Here is a 16,795-nt window from a genome sequence, read left to right as displayed (position 1 = left end):
CCTCTTCACATCGCTTGATGCCGTGCCTCCGTCAGGACTCGCGGTGGAAAACATTGGTCAGCTTCATAATTTAATATTCGTGGACGTGCTATGCATTGACCATTTATAGTAGAAATTGAGCGTGTGGAGAGGCGGATTTGGAGTTCAGGTTTTGCGTGCGCACGGTTTTATAAATCGGAATTAGCTTTGGCTTACGCCATTTCCTGCTTTTGGGCATAAGCACACTTTTAGTAAGAATCCTACGCACTCTTTTATAAATCCATCCCTGCTCGGCCCACGCAACACTTCCTCACACACACAGGACCGGCAAGTGGGGGGAGAGAGAGAGGGGGAGAAGGGAAGAGTTAGGGTGGTCCCTAAATAGACTTCGCCGACTCCCTGCAGCCTATAAGAATCACCGTCCTGTCAGGAACATTAAAACATCAGCAGAAGAGGCTGTGATTTCAGAAATATACAATTTATTTAATACGTACCAGTCAACCATATTGCACATTCCCATAGAACAAAATAAAATAAAACAAAAAGCACAATAATCAAACCAATAAATCAGAAAGAAACTAAATTTAAATAAGGTCAAATTAAGGCAGCCCTATAAAACAAACTTGTTGTAGTTAGTTCACACAATTTTAAACCAGTTTATCAAAATGTTTGAAAACATTGACAATCATAAAACACATCATTATGTCATACCTTTAATTCATTTAAAATAAAGCAGGGATCCACGCCGTCCTTATTGTCTTGAGAGCAATTACTAAAACAGGAAAAGACAAACTAACTTAATGTCACGCACACAATAGTGAAGACTCTGTTAATTGTTCCGGCGCATTACTTACAAGTATTACTCTTATGACTGAAGATTACAGCGCGCATTTATGCCGACAGCTGATACAGTCTCACCCTCACGCACACAGCTGTACGCTGGCTCTAGGGACGGAATAAAGGTTCATATTTGCGGAACGTTTTCTGAGTGATCTCCGTTGACATTAAAGTTACTTTCAGCAAACTCACCGCAACAAACAATTTGTGTCCGCACCTGCTGCGGCCACGCTGCACTTACTCACACACACAGGACCGGCAGTGGAGAGAGAGAGAGAGGGCGAGAGGGAGCGCTACGGTGTCACTTAATAGACGTCGCCAAATCCCCGCAGCCTATAGGAATCACTGTCCTGTCGGATGAATTAAAATATCAGCAAAACGGGAAAAATAACACTGCCAAAACTCGAAAACTGTATTAAGAATTGACCCCTTACACTTGTAGCGTGTCTTAAGATCTGTTGAGGATGTCCCAGCCAGGTTCGGGGGGTGGGTATCATTTGAGTTGAACCCATTTTTTCTCCTGTTTCTGGAAGAGGAGTCAGGATAGGAACATGTCTTTTGGTTCCATTAATTTCAGTAGTTAAGTTTAGGTTGTTCCCTTCAGGTTTTTGTGTTTGCTGCTTTGATGTTCGACCCTTCCAAATCTAAAGAGTTAACCACAAGGAAATTCTGGGACCGATCCCATCAGCGTCGCTTCCGTCATCGCTTTGCTCGTGTGTTTCCACAGGAGCTGATGTCCTGCGCACATGCAACTTCCGTCATACTCCCCGTAGACCGGCGGCAATCACACCGCGTAAAACCCACAGCGCGAGTGTGATGCGGTCTGTTGGAGTGTAACTCCCGCACTGTAAACAATTGTCATGTAAATGTATTTGTCTGTTTATTATTGTTTTAAATGAAATTCAACATAATTCAGCAGAGCGCGCAGACCGCAGAGAGCGCAGTGGCGCAGAGCGCACAGAGAGCGGGCAGAGCGCACAGGAGATCACTTACAAGAAATGAATAAACTTTCCAAATAAGATCCCAGAGTGGAGGCAAGGATCCACTGATGTGAGGGAAGCGGTCCGATTCTCTAAATGGATAAATACTACCGTGACCCCGGTGGGGGGTTCTGGACGATGTGTGCATGCGAATGGTATAGGATGAGGAGGAAGCGAGGGTTCAGCGATTTCTATTCTCACACATTGTGTTATCCACAGCAGCAGCGGCAGAGTATCAGTGTATTTCCTTTATTAGTGACATCACAGCTGTCCCATAAGTCGCTCTTCACCTCCATCTCACTAACAAACACCTCGATGTCAGTGTCTGAAAGTTTTACTTCCTCTTCACATCGCTTGATGCCGTGCCTCCGTCAGGACTCGCGGTGGAAAACCATTGGTCAGCTTCATAATTTAATATTCGTGACGTGCTATGCATTGACCATTTATAGTAGAAATTGAGCGTGTGGAGAGCGGATTTGGAGTTCAGGTTTTGCGTGCGCACGGTTTTATAAATCGGAATTAGCTTTGGCTTACGCCATTTCCTGCTTTTGGGCATAAGCACACTTTTAGTAAGAATCCTACGCACTCTTTTATAAATCCATCCCTGCTCGGCCCACGCAACACTTCCTCACACACACAGGACCGGCAGTGGGGGGAGAGAGAGAGGGGGAGAAGGGAAGAGTTAGGGGGTCCCTAAATAGACTTCGCCGACTCCCTGCAGCCTATAAGAATCACCGTCCTGTCAGGAACATTAAAACATCAGCAGAAGAGGCTGTGATTTCAGAAATATACAATTTATTTAATACGTACCAGTCAACCATATTGCACATTCCCATAGAACAAAATAAAATAAAACAAAAAGCACAATAATCAAACCAATAAATCAGAAAGAAACTAAATTTAAATAAGGTCAAATAAGGCAGCCCTATAAAACAAACTTGTTGTAGTTAGTTCACACAATTTAAACCAGTTTATCAAAATGTTTGAAAACATTGACAATCATAAAACACATCATTATGTCATACCTTTAATTCATTTAAAATAAAGCAGGGATCCACGCCGTCCTTATTGTCTTGAGAGCAATTACTAAAACAGGAAAAGACAACTTAACTTAATGTCACGCACACAATAGTGAAGACTCTGTTAATTGTTCCGGCGCATTACTTACAAGTATTACTCTTATGACTGAAGATTACAGCGCGCATTTATGCCGACGCTGATACAGTCTCACCCTCACGCACACAGCTGTACGCTGGCTCTAGGGACGGAATAAAGGTTCATATTTGCGGAACGTTTTCTGAGTGATCTCCGTTGACATTAAAGTTACTTTCAGCAAACTCACCGCAACAAACAATTTGTGTCCGCACCTGCTGCGGCCACGCTGCACTTACTCACACACACAGGACCGGCAGTGGAGAGAGAGAGAGAGGGCGAGAGGGAGCGCTACGGTGTCACTTAATAGACGTCGCCAAATCCCCGCAGCCTATAGGAATCACTGTCCTGTCGGATGAATTAAAATATCAGCAAAACGGGAAAAATAACACTGCCAAAACTCGAAAACTGTATTAAGAATTGACCCCTTACACTTGTAGCGTGTCTTAAGATCTGTTGAGGATGTCCCAGCCAGGTTCGGGGGGTGGGTATCATTTGAGTTGAACCCATTTTTTCTCCTGTTTCTGGAAGAGGAGTCAGGATAGGAACATGTCTTTTGGTTCCATTAATTTCAGTAGTTAAGTTTAGGTTGTTCCCTTCAGGTTTTTGTGTTTGCTGCTTTGATGTTCGACCCTTCCAAATCTAAAGAGTTAACCACAAGGAAATTCTGGGACCGATCCCATCAGCGTCGCTTCCGTCATCGCTTTGCTCGTGTGTTTCCACAGGAGCTGATGTCCTGCGCACATGCAACTTCCGTCATACTCCCCGTAGACCGGCGGCAATCACACCGCGTAAAACCCACAGCGCGAGTGTGATGCGGTCTGTTGGAGTGTAACTCCCGCACTGTAAACAATTGTCATGTAAATGTATTTGTCTGTTTATTATTGTTTTAAATGAAATTCAACATAATTCAGCAGAGCGCGCAGACCGCAGAGAGCGCAGTGGCGCAGAGCGCACAGAGAGCGGGCAGAGCGCACAGGAGATCACTTACAAGAAATGAATAAACTTTCCAAATAAGATCCCAGAGTGGAGGCAAGGATCCACTGATGTGAGGGAAGCGGTCCGATTCTCTAAATGGATAAATACTACCGTGACCCCGGTGGGGGGTTCTGGACGATGTGTGCATGCGAATGGTATAGGATGAGGAGGAAGCGAGGGTTCAGCGATTTCTATTCTCACACATTGTGTTATCCACAGCAGCAGCGGCAGAGTATCAGTGTATTTCCTTTATTAGTGACATCACAGCTGTCCCATAAGTCGCTCTTCACCTCCATCTCACTAACAAACACCTCGATGTCAGTGTCTGAAAGTTTTACTTCCTCTTCACATCGCTTGATGCCGTGCCTCCGTCAGGACTCGCGGTGGAAAACCATTGGTCAGCTTCATAATTTAATATTCGTGACGTGCTATGCATTGACCATTTATAGTAGAAATTGAGCGTGTGGAGAGCGGATTTGGAGTTCAGGTTTTGCGTGCGCACGGTTTTATAAATCGGAATTAGCTTTGGCTTACGCCATTTCCTGCTTTTGGGCATAAGCACACTTTTAGTAAGAATCCTACGCACTCTTTTATAAATCCATCCCTGCTCGGCCCACGCAACACTTCCTCACACACACAGGACCGGCAGTGGGGGGAGAGAGAGAGGGGGAGAAGGGAAGAGTTAGGGGGTCCCTAAATAGACTTCGCCGACTCCCTGCAGCCTATAAGAATCACCGTCCTGTCAGGAACATTAAAACATCAGCAGAAGAGGCTGTGATTTCAGAAATATACAATTTATTTAATACGTACCAGTCAACCATATTGCACATTCCCATAGAACAAAATAAAATAAAACAAAAAGCACAATAATCAAACCAATAAATCAGAAAGAAACTAAATTTAAATAAGGTCAAATAAGGCAGCCCTATAAAACAAACTTGTTGTAGTTAGTTCACACAATTTAAACCAGTTTATCAAAATGTTTGAAAACATTGACAATCATAAAACACATCATTATGTCATACCTTTAATTCATTTAAAATAAAGCAGGGATCCACGCCGTCCTTATTGTCTTGAGAGCAATTACTAAAACAGGAAAAGACAACTTAACTTAATGTCACGCACACAATAGTGAAGACTCTGTTAATTGTTCCGGCGCATTACTTACAAGTATTACTCTTATGACTGAAGATTACAGCGCGCATTTATGCCGACGCTGATACAGTCTCACCCTCACGCACACAGCTGTACGCTGGCTCTAGGGACGGAATAAAGGTTCATATTTGCGGAACGTTTTCTGAGTGATCTCCGTTGACATTAAAGTTACTTTCAGCAAACTCACCGCAACAAACAATTTGTGTCCGCACCTGCTGCGGCCACGCTGCACTTACTCACACACACAGGACCGGCAGTGGAGAGAGAGAGAGAGGGCGAGAGGGAGCGCTACGGTGTCACTTAATAGACGTCGCCAAATCCCCGCAGCCTATAGGAATCACTGTCCTGTCGGATGAATTAAAATATCAGCAAAACGGGAAAAATAACACTGCCAAAACTCGAAAACTGTATTAAGAATTGACCCCTTACACTTGTAGCGTGTCTTAAGATCTGTTGAGGATGTCCCAGCCAGGTTCGGGGGGTGGGTATCATTTGAGTTGAACCCATTTTTTCTCCTGTTTCTGGAAGAGGAGTCAGGATAGGAACATGTCTTTTGGTTCCATTAATTTCAGTAGTTAAGTTTAGGTTGTTCCCTTCAGGTTTTTGTGTTTGCTGCTTTGATGTTCGACCCTTCCAAATCTAAAGAGTTAACCACAAGGAAATTCTGGGACCGATCCCATCAGCGTCGCTTCCGTCATCGCTTTGCTCGTGTGTTTCCACAGGAGCTGATGTCCTGCGCACATGCAACTTCCGTCATACTCCCCGTAGACCGGCGGCAATCACACCGCGTAAAACCCACAGCGCGAGTGTGATGCGGTCTGTTGGAGTGTAACTCCCGCACTGTAAACAATTGTCATGTAAATGTATTTGTCTGTTTATTATTGTTTTAAATGAAATTCAACATAATTCAGCAGAGCGCGCAGACCGCAGAGAGCGCAGTGGCGCAGAGCGCACAGAGAGCGGGCAGAGCGCACAGGAGATCACTTACAAGAAATGAATAAACTTTCCAAATAAGATCCCAGAGTGGAGGCAAGGATCCACTGATGTGAGGGAAGCGGTCCGATTCTCTAAATGGATAAATACTACCGTGACCCCGGTGGGGGGTTCTGGACGATGTGTGCATGCGAATGGTATAGGATGAGGAGGAAGCGAGGGTTCAGCGATTTCTATTCTCACACATTGTGTTATCCACAGCAGCAGCGGCAGAGTATCAGTGTATTTCCTTTATTAGTGACATCACAGCTGTCCCATAAGTCGCTCTTCACCTCCATCTCACTAACAAACACCTCGATGTCAGTGTCTGAAAGTTTTACTTCCTCTTCACATCGCTTGATGCCGTGCCTCCGTCAGGACTCGCGGTGGAAAACCATTGGTCAGCTTCATAATTTAATATTCGTGACGTGCTATGCATTGACCATTTATAGTAGAAATTGAGCGTGTGGAGAGCGGATTTGGAGTTCAGGTTTTGCGTGCGCACGGTTTTATAAATCGGAATTAGCTTTGGCTTACGCCATTTCCTGCTTTTGGGCATAAGCACACTTTTAGTAAGAATCCTACGCACTCTTTTATAAATCCATCCCTGCTCGGCCCACGCAACACTTCCTCACACACACAGGACCGGCAGTGGGGGGAGAGAGAGAGGGGGAGAAGGGAAGAGTTAGGGGGTCCCTAAATAGACTTCGCCGACTCCCTGCAGCCTATAAGAATCACCGTCCTGTCAGGAACATTAAAACATCAGCAGAAGAGGCTGTGATTTCAGAAATATACAATTTATTTAATACGTACCAGTCAACCATATTGCACATTCCCATAGAACAAAATAAAATAAAACAAAAAGCACAATAATCAAACCAATAAATCAGAAAGAAACTAAATTTAAATAAGGTCAAATAAGGCAGCCCTATAAAACAAACTTGTTGTAGTTAGTTCACACAATTTAAACCAGTTTATCAAAATGTTTGAAAACATTGACAATCATAAAACACATCATTATGTCATACCTTTAATTCATTTAAAATAAAGCAGGGATCCACGCCGTCCTTATTGTCTTGAGAGCAATTACTAAAACAGGAAAAGACAACTTAACTTAATGTCACGCACACAATAGTGAAGACTCTGTTAATTGTTCCGGCGCATTACTTACAAGTATTACTCTTATGACTGAAGATTACAGCGCGCATTTATGCCGACGCTGATACAGTCTCACCCTCACGCACACAGCTGTACGCTGGCTCTAGGGACGGAATAAAGGTTCATATTTGCGGAACGTTTTCTGAGTGATCTCCGTTGACATTAAAGTTACTTTCAGCAAACTCACCGCAACAAACAATTTGTGTCCGCACCTGCTGCGGCCACGCTGCACTTACTCACACACACAGGACCGGCAGTGGAGAGAGAGAGAGAGGGCGAGAGGGAGCGCTACGGTGTCACTTAATAGACGTCGCCAAATCCCCGCAGCCTATAGGAATCACTGTCCTGTCGGATGAATTAAAATATCAGCAAAACGGGAAAAATAACACTGCCAAAACTCGAAAACTGTATTAAGAATTGACCCCTTACACTTGTAGCGTGTCTTAAGATCTGTTGAGGATGTCCCAGCCAGGTTCGGGGGGTGGGTATCATTTGAGTTGAACCCATTTTTTCTCCTGTTTCTGGAAGAGGAGTCAGGATAGGAACATGTCTTTTGGTTCCATTAATTTCAGTAGTTAAGTTTAGGTTGTTCCCTTCAGGTTTTTGTGTTTGCTGCTTTGATGTTCGACCCTTCCAAATCTAAAGAGTTAACCACAAGGAAATTCTGGGACCGATCCCATCAGCGTCGCTTCCGTCATCGCTTTGCTCGTGTGTTTCCACAGGAGCTGATGTCCTGCGCACATGCAACTTCCGTCATACTCCCCGTAGACCGGCGGCAATCACACCGCGTAAAACCCACAGCGCGAGTGTGATGCGGTCTGTTGGAGTGTAACTCCCGCACTGTAAACAATTGTCATGTAAATGTATTTGTCTGTTTATTATTGTTTTAAATGAAATTCAACATAATTCAGCAGAGCGCGCAGACCGCAGAGAGCGCAGTGGCGCAGAGCGCACAGAGAGCGGGCAGAGCGCACAGGAGATCACTTACAAGAAATGAATAAACTTTCCAAATAAGATCCCAGAGTGGAGGCAAGGATCCACTGATGTGAGGGAAGCGGTCCGATTCTCTAAATGGATAAATACTACCGTGACCCCGGTGGGGGGTTCTGGACGATGTGTGCATGCGAATGGTATAGGATGAGGAGGAAGCGAGGGTTCAGCGATTTCTATTCTCACACATTGTGTTATCCACAGCAGCAGCGGCAGAGTATCAGTGTATTTCCTTTATTAGTGACATCACAGCTGTCCCATAAGTCGCTCTTCACCTCCATCTCACTAACAAACACCTCGATGTCAGTGTCTGAAAGTTTTACTTCCTCTTCACATCGCTTGATGCCGTGCCTCCGTCAGGACTCGCGGTGGAAAACCATTGGTCAGCTTCATAATTTAATATTCGTGACGTGCTATGCATTGACCATTTATAGTAGAAATTGAGCGTGTGGAGAGCGGATTTGGAGTTCAGGTTTTGCGTGCGCACGGTTTTATAAATCGGAATTAGCTTTGGCTTACGCCATTTCCTGCTTTTGGGCATAAGCACACTTTTAGTAAGAATCCTACGCACTCTTTTATAAATCCATCCCTGCTCGGCCCACGCAACACTTCCTCACACACACAGGACCGGCAGTGGGGGGAGAGAGAGAGGGGGAGAAGGGAAGAGTTAGGGGGTCCCTAAATAGACTTCGCCGACTCCCTGCAGCCTATAAGAATCACCGTCCTGTCAGGAACATTAAAACATCAGCAGAAGAGGCTGTGATTTCAGAAATATACAATTTATTTAATACGTACCAGTCAACCATATTGCACATTCCCATAGAACAAAATAAAATAAAACAAAAAGCACAATAATCAAACCAATAAATCAGAAAGAAACTAAATTTAAATAAGGTCAAATAAGGCAGCCCTATAAAACAAACTTGTTGTAGTTAGTTCACACAATTTAAACCAGTTTATCAAAATGTTTGAAAACATTGACAATCATAAAACACATCATTATGTCATACCTTTAATTCATTTAAAATAAAGCAGGGATCCACGCCGTCCTTATTGTCTTGAGAGCAATTACTAAAACAGGAAAAGACAACTTAACTTAATGTCACGCACACAATAGTGAAGACTCTGTTAATTGTTCCGGCGCATTACTTACAAGTATTACTCTTATGACTGAAGATTACAGCGCGCATTTATGCCGACGCTGATACAGTCTCACCCTCACGCACACAGCTGTACGCTGGCTCTAGGGACGGAATAAAGGTTCATATTTGCGGAACGTTTTCTGAGTGATCTCCGTTGACATTAAAGTTACTTTCAGCAAACTCACCGCAACAAACAATTTGTGTCCGCACCTGCTGCGGCCACGCTGCACTTACTCACACACACAGGACCGGCAGTGGAGAGAGAGAGAGAGGGCGAGAGGGAGCGCTACGGTGTCACTTAATAGACGTCGCCAAATCCCCGCAGCCTATAGGAATCACTGTCCTGTCGGATGAATTAAAATATCAGCAAAACGGGAAAAATAACACTGCCAAAACTCGAAAACTGTATTAAGAATTGACCCCTTACACTTGTAGCGTGTCTTAAGATCTGTTGAGGATGTCCCAGCCAGGTTCGGGGGGTGGGTATCATTTGAGTTGAACCCATTTTTTCTCCTGTTTCTGGAAGAGGAGTCAGGATAGGAACATGTCTTTTGGTTCCATTAATTTCAGTAGTTAAGTTTAGGTTGTTCCCTTCAGGTTTTTGTGTTTGCTGCTTTGATGTTCGACCCTTCCAAATCTAAAGAGTTAACCACAAGGAAATTCTGGGACCGATCCCATCAGCGTCGCTTCCGTCATCGCTTTGCTCGTGTGTTTCCACAGGAGCTGATGTCCTGCGCACATGCAACTTCCGTCATACTCCCCGTAGACCGGCGGCAATCACACCGCGTAAAACCCACAGCGCGAGTGTGATGCGGTCTGTTGGAGTGTAACTCCCGCACTGTAAACAATTGTCATGTAAATGTATTTGTCTGTTTATTATTGTTTTAAATGAAATTCAACATAATTCAGCAGAGCGCGCAGACCGCAGAGAGCGCAGTGGCGCAGAGCGCACAGAGAGCGGGCAGAGCGCACAGGAGATCACTTACAAGAAATGAATAAACTTTCCAAATAAGATCCCAGAGTGGAGGCAAGGATCCACTGATGTGAGGGAAGCGGTCCGATTCTCTAAATGGATAAATACTACCGTGACCCCGGTGGGGGGTTCTGGACGATGTGTGCATGCGAATGGTATAGGATGAGGAGGAAGCGAGGGTTCAGCGATTTCTATTCTCACACATTGTGTTATCCACAGCAGCAGCGGCAGAGTATCAGTGTATTTCCTTTATTAGTGACATCACAGCTGTCCCATAAGTCGCTCTTCACCTCCATCTCACTAACAAACACCTCGATGTCAGTGTCTGAAAGTTTTACTTCCTCTTCACATCGCTTGATGCCGTGCCTCCGTCAGGACTCGCGGTGGAAAACCATTGGTCAGCTTCATAATTTAATATTCGTGACGTGCTATGCATTGACCATTTATAGTAGAAATTGAGCGTGTGGAGAGCGGATTTGGAGTTCAGGTTTTGCGTGCGCACGGTTTTATAAATCGGAATTAGCTTTGGCTTACGCCATTTCCTGCTTTTGGGCATAAGCACACTTTTAGTAAGAATCCTACGCACTCTTTTATAAATCCATCCCTGCTCGGCCCACGCAACACTTCCTCACACACACAGGACCGGCAGTGGGGGGAGAGAGAGAGGGGGAGAAGGGAAGAGTTAGGGGGTCCCTAAATAGACTTCGCCGACTCCCTGCAGCCTATAAGAATCACCGTCCTGTCAGGAACATTAAAACATCAGCAGAAGAGGCTGTGATTTCAGAAATATACAATTTATTTAATACGTACCAGTCAACCATATTGCACATTCCCATAGAACAAAATAAAATAAAACAAAAAGCACAATAATCAAACCAATAAATCAGAAAGAAACTAAATTTAAATAAGGTCAAATAAGGCAGCCCTATAAAACAAACTTGTTGTAGTTAGTTCACACAATTTAAACCAGTTTATCAAAATGTTTGAAAACATTGACAATCATAAAACACATCATTATGTCATACCTTTAATTCATTTAAAATAAAGCAGGGATCCACGCCGTCCTTATTGTCTTGAGAGCAATTACTAAAACAGGAAAAGACAACTTAACTTAATGTCACGCACACAATAGTGAAGACTCTGTTAATTGTTCCGGCGCATTACTTACAAGTATTACTCTTATGACTGAAGATTACAGCGCGCATTTATGCCGACGCTGATACAGTCTCACCCTCACGCACACAGCTGTACGCTGGCTCTAGGGACGGAATAAAGGTTAATATTTGCGGAACGTTTTCTGAGTGATCTCCGTTGACATTAAAGTTACTTTCAGCAAACTCACCGCAACAAACAATTTGTGTCCGCACCTGCTGCGGCCACGCTGCACTTACTCACACACACAGGACCGGCAGTGGAGAGAGAGAGAGAGGGCGAGAGGGAGCGCTACGGTGTCACTTAATAGACGTCGCCAAATCCCCGCAGCCTATAGGAATCACTGTCCTGTCGGATGAATTAAAATATCAGCAAAACGGGAAAAATAACACTGCCAAAACTCGAAAACTGTATTAAGAATTGACCCCTTACACTTGTAGCGTGTCTTAAGATCTGTTGAGGATGTCCCAGCCAGGTTCGGGGGGTGGGTATCATTTGAGTTGAACCCATTTTTTCTCCTGTTTCTGGAAGAGGAGTCAGGATAGGAACATGTCTTTTGGTTCCATTAATTTCAGTAGTTAAGTTTAGGTTGTTCCCTTCAGGTTTTTGTGTTTGCTGCTTTGATGTTCGACCCTTCCAAATCTAAAGAGTTAACCACAAGGAAATTCTGGGACCGATCCCATCAGCGTCGCTTCCGTCATCGCTTTGCTCGTGTGTTTCCACAGGAGCTGATGTCCTGCGCACATGCAACTTCCGTCATACTCCCCGTAGACCGGCGGCAATCACACCGCGTAAAACCCACAGCGCGAGTGTGATGCGGTCTGTTGGAGTGTAACTCCCGCACTGTAAACAATTGTCATGTAAATGTATTTGTCTGTTTATTATTGTTTTAAATGAAATTCAACATAATTCAGCAGAGCGCGCAGACCGCAGAGAGCGCAGTGGCGCAGAGCGCACAGAGAGCGGGCAGAGCGCACAGGAGATCACTTACAAGAAATGAATAAACTTTCCAAATAAGATCCCAGAGTGGAGGCAAGGATCCACTGATGTGAGGGAAGCGGTCCGATTCTCTAAATGGATAAATACTACCGTGACCCCGGTGGGGGGTTCTGGACGATGTGTGCATGCGAATGGTAGGATGAGGAGGAAGCGAGGGTTCAGCGATTTCTATTCTCACACATTGTGTTATCCACAGCAGCAGCGGCAGAGTATCAGTGTATTTCCTTTATTAGTGACATCACAGCTGTCCCATAAGTCGCTCTTCACCTCCATCTCACTAACAAACACCTCGATGTCAGTGTCTGAAAGTTTTACTTCCTCTTCACATCGCTTGATGCGGTGCCTCCGTCAGGACTCGCGGTGGAAAACCATTGGTCAGCTTCATAATTTAATATTCGTGACGTGCTATGCATTGACCATTTATAGTAGAAATTGAGCGTGTGGAGAGCGGATTTGGAGTTCAGGTTTTGCGTGCGCACGGTTTTATAAATCGGAATTAGCTTTGGCTTACGCCATTTCCTGCTTTTGGGCATAAGCACACTTTTAGTAAGAATCCTACGCACTCTTTTATAAATCCATCCCTGCTCGGCCCACGCAACACTTCCTCACACACACAGGACCGGCAGTGGGGGGAGAGAGAGAGGGGGAGAAGGGAAGAGTTAGGGGGTCCCTAAATAGACTTCGCCGACTCCCTGCAGCCTATAAGAATCACCGTCCTGTCAGGAACATTAAAACATCAGCAGAAGAGGCTGTGATTTCAGAAATATACAATTTATTTAATACGTACCAGTCAACCATATTGCACATTCCCATAGAACAAAATAAAATAAAACAAAAAGCACAATAATCAAACCAATAAATCAGAAAGAAACTAAATTTAAATAAGGTCAAATAAGGCAGCCCTATAAAACAAACTTGTTGTAGTTAGTTCACACAATTTAAACCAGTTTATCAAAATGTTTGAAAACATTGACAATCATAAAACACATCATTATGTCATACCTTTAATTCATTTAAAATAAAGCAGGGATCCACGCCGTCCTTATTGTCTTGAGAGCAATTACTAAAACAGGAAAAGACAACTTAACTTAATGTCACGCACACAATAGTGAAGACTCTGTTAATTGTTCCGGCGCATTACTTACAAGTATTACTCTTATGACTGAAGATTACAGCGCGCATTTATGCCGACGCTGATACAGTCTCACCCTCACGCACACAGCTGTACGCTGGCTCTAGGGACGGAATAAAGGTTAATATTTGCGGAACGTTTTCTGAGTGATCTCCGTTGACATTAAAGTTACTTTCAGCAAACTCACCGCAACAAACAATTTGTGTCCGCACCTGCTGCGGCCACGCTGCACTTACTCACACACACAGGACCGGCAGTGGAGAGAGAGAGAGAGGGCGAGAGGGAGCGCTACGGTGTCACTTAATAGACGTCGCCAAATCCCCGCAGCCTATAGGAATCACTGTCCTGTCGGATGAATTAAAATATCAGCAAAACGGGAAAAATAACACTGCCAAAACTCGAAAACTGTATTAAGAATTGACCCCTTACACTTGTAGCGTGTCTTAAGATCTGTTGAGGATGTCCCAGCCAGGTTCGGGGGGTGGGTATCATTTGAGTTGAACCCATTTTTTCTCCTGTTTCTGGAAGAGGAGTCAGGATAGGAACATGTCTTTTGGTTCCATTAATTTCAGTAGTTAAGTTTAGGTTGTTCCCTTCAGGTTTTTGTGTTTGCTGCTTTGATGTTCGACCCTTCCAAATCTAAAGAGTTAACCACAAGGAAATTCTGGGACCGATCCCATCAGCGTCGCTTCCGTCATCGCTTTGCTCGTGTGTTTCCACAGGAGCTGATGTCCTGCGCACATGCAACTTCCGTCATACTCCCCGTAGACCGGCGGCAATCACACCGCGTAAAACCCACAGCGCGAGTGTGATGCGGTCTGTTGGAGTGTAACTCCCGCACTGTAAACAATTGTCATGTAAATGTATTTGTCTGTTTATTATTGTTTTAAATGAAATTCAACATAATTCAGCAGAGCGCGCAGACCGCAGAGAGCGCAGTGGCGCAGAGCGCACAGAGAGCGGGCAGAGCGCACAGGAGATCACTTACAAGAAATGAATAAACTTTCCAAATAAGATCCCAGAGTGGAGGCAAGGATCCACTGATGTGAGGGAAGCGGTCCGATTCTCTAAATGGATAAATACTACCGTGACCCCGGTGGGGGGTTCTGGACGATGTGTGCATGCGAATGGTAGGATGAGGAGGAAGCGAGGGTTCAGCGATTTCTATTCTCACACATTGTGTTATCCACAGCAGCAGCGGCAGAGTATCAGTGTATTTCCTTTATTAGTGACATCACAGCTGTCCCATAAGTCGCTCTTCACCTCCATCTCACTAACAAACACCTCGATGTCAGTGTCTGAAAGTTTTACTTCCTCTTCACATCGCTTGATGCGGTGCCTCCGTCAGGACTCGCGGTGGAAAACCATTGGTCAGCTTCATAATTTAATATTCGTGACGTGCTATGCATTGACCATTTATAGTAGAAATTGAGCGTGTGGAGAGCGGATTTGGAGTTCAGGTTTTGCGTGCGCACGGTTTTATAAATCGGAATTAGCTTTGGCTTACGCCATTTCCTGCTTTTGGGCATAAGCACACTTTTAGTAAGAATCCTACGCACTCTTTTATAAATCCATCCCTGCTCGGCCCACGCAACACTTCCTCACACACACAGGACCGGCAGTGGGGGGAGAGAGAGAGGGGGAGAAGGGAAGAGTTAGGGGGTCCCTAAATAGACTTCGCCGACTCCCTGCAGCCTATAAGAATCACCGTCCTGTCAGGAACATTAAAACATCAGCAGAAGAGGCTGTGATTTCAGAAATATACAATTTATTTAATACGTACCAGTCAACCATATTGCACATTCCCATAGAACAAAATAAAATAAAACAAAAAGCACAATAATCAAACCAATAAATCAGAAAGAAACTAAATTTAAATAAGGTCAAATAAGGCAGCCCTATAAAACAAACTTGTTGTAGTTAGTTCACACAATTTAAACCAGTTTATCAAAATGTTTGAAAACATTGACAATCATAAAACACATCATTATGTCATACCTTTAATTCATTTAAAATAAAGCAGGGATCCACGCCGTCCTTATTGTCTTGAGAGCAATTACTAAAACAGGAAAAGACAACTTAACTTAATGTCACGCACACAATAGTGAAGACTCTGTTAATTGTTCCGGCGCATTACTTACAAGTATTACTCTTATGACTGAAGATTACAGCGCGCATTTATGCCGACGCTGATACAGTCTCACCCTCACGCACACAGCTGTACGCTGGCTCTAGGGACGGAATAAAGGTTAATATTTGCGGAACGTTTTCTGAGTGATCTCCGTTGACATTAAAGTTACTTTCAGCAAACTCACCGCAACAAACAATTTGTGTCCGCACCTGCTGCGGCCACGCTGCACTTACTCACACACACAGGACCGGCAGTGGAGAGAGAGAGAGAGGGCGAGAGGGAGCGCTACGGTGTCACTTAATAGACGTCGCCAAATCCCCGCAGCCTATAGGAATCACTGTCCTGTCGGATGAATTAAAATATCAGCAAAACGGGAAAAATAACACTGCCAAAACTCGAAAACTGTATTAAGAATTGACCCCTTACACTTGTAGCGTGTCTTAAGATCTGTTGAGGATGTCCCAGCCAGGTTCGGGGGGTGGGTATCATTTGAGTTGAACCCATTTTTTCTCCTGTTTCTGGAAGAGGAGTCAGGATAGGAACATGTCTTTTGGTTCCATTAATTTCAGTAGTTAAGTTTAGGTTGTTCCCTTCAGGTTTTTGTGTTTGCTGCTTTGATGTTCGACCCTTCCAAATCTAAAGAGTTAACCACAAGGAAATTCTGGGACCGATCCCATCAGCGTCGCTTCCGTCATCGCTTTGCTCGTGTGTTTCCACAGGAGCTGATGTCCTGCGCACATGCAACTTCCGTCATACTCCCCGTAGACCGGCGGCAATCACACCGCGTAAAACCCACAGCGCGAGTGTGATGCGGTCTGTTGGAGTGTAACTCCCGCACTGTAAACAATTGTCATGTAAATGTATTTGTCTGTTTATTATTGTTTTAAATGAAATTCAACATAATTCAGCAGAGCGCGCAGACCGCAGAGAGCGCAGTGGCGCAGAGCGCACAGAGAGCGGGCAGAGCGCACAGGAGATCACTTACAAGAAATGAATAAACTTTCCAAATAAGATCCCAGAGTGGAGGCAAGGATCCACTGATGTGAGGGAAGCGGTCCGATTCTC

The sequence above is a fragment of the Pleuronectes platessa genome, chromosome 19, assembly GCF_947347685.1.
Source record: "Pleuronectes platessa chromosome 19, fPlePla1.1, whole genome shotgun sequence".
Lineage (NCBI taxonomy): Eukaryota > Metazoa > Chordata > Actinopteri > Pleuronectiformes > Pleuronectidae > Pleuronectes > Pleuronectes platessa.
The sequence above is the reverse complement of the archived record's forward strand: the minus strand, read 5'-3'. Positions refer to the sequence as shown.